This window comes from Alligator mississippiensis, unplaced genomic scaffold (assembly GCF_030867095.1).
Source record: "Alligator mississippiensis isolate rAllMis1 unplaced genomic scaffold, rAllMis1 scaffold_65, whole genome shotgun sequence".
In the NCBI taxonomy this organism is placed as follows: Eukaryota; Metazoa; Chordata; order Crocodylia; family Alligatoridae; genus Alligator; species Alligator mississippiensis.
The window spans coordinates 55,001-60,000 of NW_026775324.1; positions in this window are offsets into that span (position 1 = coordinate 55,001).

Genomic DNA, 5,000 nt, shown 5'->3' on the forward strand with positions numbered 1-5,000 from the left:
GCCCCTGCGAGTCGCCCCCCGGCCTGCACGCCCGCCGTGCAGTCGACCGGGTCGAAGCCGGAATCGCGGCCGGGTTCCTGGAACTCTCGCCCGGCCTGCCCGCCCGGCCCGCCCCCCGGGCCGGGGCTCCAGTCGACATGGAGCCAAACTCGGTTTTGACCCCCTCCTGCAGCACGGTCCGGCCCCGGAGGTTCCTCCGTCCGACCTCCTGGAACCCAAGATGGGCATCCAGGGTCCCGAAATCCGTGTCCCCGAAAATCTCCGCGAACCTTTCCTGGCAATATTGTAGATGCGGCACCCGGCCCAGCCACCGGGGGCAACCGCCGAAAGTGTCCGCCCTCCTGGAGCGAAGGCCCGGGCAAGGCCCGTTTCAAAAACCTCATACGGACTTCCGGAGCCCGAGCCCCGGCGCCAGGTCGACCCAGGGCCGACCTCCCGGGCCCCAGAGAGGCTCGTCTCCGCCGCGGAAGCCGCCCGCCGCCCGCGCCGAAGGCCCCCGGGCCCGCCCGGCCTCCGGGCAGGGCACCGGGGAGAAGTAGGAATCGTGGCCGGGCTCCTGGAACTCCTGCCCGGCCTGCCACGCGGAAGCATGCCGGGTTCTCCCGCCGCGCCGTGCAGGTTCTTCCGCCCCTCGCCGGGGTAGCCGGGCTCCAACCGCTGGGCCCCGCAGCGTGGAAGGGCCCCTGCGAGTCGCCCCCCGGCCTGCACGCCCGCCGTGCAGTCGACCGGGTCGAAGCCGGAATCGCGGCCGGGTTCCTGGAACTCTCGCCCGGCCTGCCCGCCCGGCCCGCCCCCCGGGCCGGGGCTCCAGTCGACTTGGAGCCAAACTCGGTTTTGACCCCCTCCTGCAGCACGGTCCGGCCCCGGAGGTTCCTCCGTCCGACCTCCTGGAACCCAAGATGGGCATCCAGGGTCCCGAAATCCGTGTCCCCGAAAATCTCCGCGAACCTTTCCTGGCAATATTGTAGATGCGGCACCCGGCCCAGCCACCGGGGGCAACCGCCGAAAGTGTCCGCCCTCCTGGAGCGAAGGCCCGGGCAAGGCCCGTTTCAAAAACCTCATACGGACTTCCGGAGCCCGAGCCCCGGCGCCAGGTCGACCCAGGGCCGACCTCCCGGGCCCCAGAGAGGCTCGTCTCCGCCGCGGAAGCCGCCCGCCGCCCGCGGCGAAGGCCCCCGGGCCCGCCCGGCCTCCGGGCAGGGCACCGGGGAGAAGTAGGAATCGTGGCCGGGCTCCTGGAACTCCTGCCCGGCCTGCCACGCGGAAGCATGCCGGGTTCTCCCGCCGCGCCGTGCAGGTTCTTCCGCCCCTCGCCGGGGTAGCCGGGCTCCAACCGCTGGGCCCCGCAGCGTGGAAGGGCCCCTGCGAGTCGCCCCCCGGCCTGCACGCCCGCCGTGCAGTCGACCGGGTCGAAGCCGGAATCGCGGCCGGGTTCCTGGAACTCTCGCCCGGCCTGCCCGCCCGGCCCGCCCCCCGGGCCGGGGCTCCAGTCGACTTGGAGCCAAACTCGGTTTTGACCCCCTCCTGCAGCACGGTCCGGCCCCGGAGGTTCCTCCGTCCGACCTCCTGGAACCCAAGATGGGCATCCAGGGTCCCGAAATCCGTGTCCCCGAAAATCTCCGCGAACCTTTCCTGGCAATATTGTAGATGCGGCACCCGGCCCAGCCACCGGGGGCAACCGCCGAAAGTGTCCGCCCTCCTGGAGCGAAGGCCCGGGCAAGGCCCGTTTCAAAAACCTCATACGGACTTCCGGAGCCCGAGCCCCGGCGCCAGGTCGACCCAGGGCCGACCTCCCGGGCCCCAGAGAGGCTCGTCTCCGCCGCGGAAGCCGCCCGCCGCCCGCGGCGAAGGCCCCCGGGCCCGCCCGGCCTCCGGGCAGGGCACCGGGGAGAAGTAGGAATCGTGGCCGGGCTCCTGGAACTCCTGCCCGGCCTGCCACGCGGAAGCATGCCGGGTTCTCCCGCCGCGCCGTGCAGGTTCTTCCGCCCCTCGCCGGGGTAGCCGGGCTCCAACCGCTGGGCCCCGCAGCGTGGAAGGGCCCCTGCGAGTCGCCCCCCGGCCTGCACGCCCGCCGTGCAGTCGACCGGGTCGAAGCCGGAATCGCGGCCGGGTTCCTGGAACTCTCGCCCGGCCTGCCCGCCCGGCCCGCCCCCCGGGCCGGGGCTCCAGTCGACATGGAGCCAAACTCGGTTTTGACCCCCTCCTGCAGCACGGTCCGGCCCCGGAGGTTCCTCCGTCCGACCTCCTGGAACCCAAGATGGGCATCCAGGGTCCCGAAATCCGTGTCCCCGAAAATCTCCGCGAACCTTTCCTGGCAATATTGTAGATGCGGCACCCGGCCCAGCCACCGGGGGCAACCGCCGAAAGTGTCCGCCCTCCTGGAGCGAAGGCCCGGGCAAGGCCCGTTTCAAAAACCTCATACGGACTTCCGGAGCCCGAGCCCCGGCGCCAGGTCGACCCAGGGCCGACCTCCCGGGCCCCAGAGAGGCTCGTCTCCGCCGCGGAAGCCGCCCGCCGCCCGCGCCGAAGGCCCCCGGGCCCGCCCGGCCTCCGGGCAGGGCACCGGGGAGAAGTAGGAATCGTGGCCGGGCTCCTGGAACTCCTGCCCGGCCTGCCACGCGGAAGCATGCCGGGTTCTCCCGCCGCGCCGTGCAGGTTCTTCCGCCCCTCGCCGGGGTAGCCGGGCTCCAACCGCTGGGCCCCGCAGCGTGGAAGGGCCCCTGCGAGTCGCCCCCCGGCCTGCACGCCCGCCGTGCAGTCGACCGGGTCGAAGCCGGAATCGCGGCCGGGTTCCTGGAACTCTCGCCCGGCCTGCCCGCCCGGCCCGCCCCCCGGGCCGGGGCTCCAGTCGACTTGGAGCCAAACTCGGTTTTGACCCCCTCCTGCAGCACGGTCCGGCCCCGGAGGTTCCTCCGTCCGACCTCCTGGAACCCAAGATGGGCATCCAGGGTCCCGAAATCCGTGTCCCCGAAAATCTCCGCGAACCTTTCCTGGCAATATTGTAGATGCGGCACCCGGCCCAGCCACCGGGGGCAACCGCCGAAAGTGTCCGCCCTCCTGGAGCGAAGGCCCGGGCAAGGCCCGTTTCAAAAACCTCATACGGACTTCCGGAGCCCGAGCCCCGGCGCCAGGTCGACCCAGGGCCGACCTCCCGGGCCCCAGAGAGGCTCGTCTCCGCCGCGGAAGCCGCCCGCCGCCCGCGGCGAAGGCCCCCGGGCCCGCCCGGCCTCCGGGCAGGGCACCGGGGAGAAGTAGGAATCGTGGCCGGGCTCCTGGAACTCCTGCCCGGCCTGCCACGCGGAAGCATGCCGGGTTCTCCCGCCGCGCCGTGCAGGTTCTTCCGCCCCTCGCCGGGGTAGCCGGGCTCCAACCGCTGGGCCCCGCAGCGTGGAAGGGCCCCTGCGAGTCGCCCCCCGGCCTGCACGCCCGCCGTGCAGTCGACCGGGTCGAAGCCGGAATCGCGGCCGGGTTCCTGGAACTCTCGCCCGGCCTGCCCGCCCGGCCCGCCCCCCGGGCCGGGGCTCCAGTCGACATGGAGCCAAACTCGGTTTTGACCCCCTCCTGCAGCACGGTCCGGCCCCGGAGGTTCCTCCGTCCGACCTCCTGGAACCCAAGATGGGCATCCAGGGTCCCGAAATCCGTGTCCCCGAAAATCTCCGCGAACCTTTCCTGGCAATATTGTAGATGCGGCACCCGGCCCAGCCACCGGGGGCAACCGCCGAAAGTGTCCGCCCTCCTGGAGCGAAGGCCCGGGCAAGGCCCGTTTCAAAAACCTCATACGGACTTCCGGAGCCCGAGCCCCGGCGCCAGGTCGACCCAGGGCCGACCTCCCGGGCCCCAGAGAGGCTCGTCTCCGCCGCGGAAGCCGCCCGCCGCCCGCGGCGAAGGCCCCCGGGCCCGCCCGGCCTCCGGGCAGGGCACCGGGGAGAAGTAGGAATCGTGGCCGGGCTCCTGGAACTCCTGCCCGGCCTGCCACGCGGAAGCATGCCGGGTTCTCCCGCCGCGCCGTGCAGGTTCTTCCGCCCCTCGCCGGGGTAGCCGGGCTCCAACCGCTGGGCCCCGCAGCCTGGAAGGGCCCCTGCGAGTCGCCCCCCGGCCTGCACGCCCGCCGTGCAGTCGACCGGGTCGAAGCCGGAATCGCGGCCGGGTTCCTGGAACTCTCGCCCGGCCTGCCCGCCCGGCCCGCCCCCCGGGCCGGGGCTCCAGTCGACTTGGAGCCAAACTCGGTTTTGACCCCCTCCTGCAGCACGGTCCGGCCCCGGAGGTTCCTCCGTCCGACCTCCTGGAACCCAAGATGGGCATCTAGGGTCCCGAAATCCGTGTCCCCGAAAATCTCCGCGAACCTTTCCTGGCAATATTGTAGATGCGGCACCCGGCCCAGCCACCGGGGGCAACCGCCGAAAGTGTCCGCCCTCCTGGAGCGAAGGCCCGGGCAAGGCCCGTTTCAAAAACCTCATACGGACTTCCGGAGCCCGAGCCCCGGCGCCAGGTCGACCCAGGGCCAACCTCCCGGGCCCCAGAGAGGCTCGTCTCCCCCGCGGGAGCAGCCCGCCGCCCGCGCCGAAGGCCCCCGGACCTGCCCGGCCTCCGGGCAGGGCACCGGGGAGAAGCCGGAATCGCGGCCGGGTTCCTGGAACTCTCGCCCGGCCCGCCCCTGGGCCGGAGCTCCAGTCGACATGGAGCCAAACCCGGGGTTGACCCCCTCCTGCAGCACGGTCCGGTCCCGGAGGTACCCCTGCCCGACCTCCTGGAACCCAAGATGGGCAACTAGGGTCCCGAAAAGCGTGTCCCCGAAAATCTCCGCGGACCTTTCCTGGCAATATTGTAGATGCGGCACCCGGCCCAGCCACCGGGGGCAACCGCCGAAAGTGTCCGCCCTCCTGGAGCGAAGGCCCGGGCACGGCCCGTTTGAAAAACCTCATCGGGACTTCCAGGGCCGGAGCCCCGGCGCCAGGTCGACCCCGGGCCTCCCTCCCGGGGCCCAGCACGGCTCGTCTCCC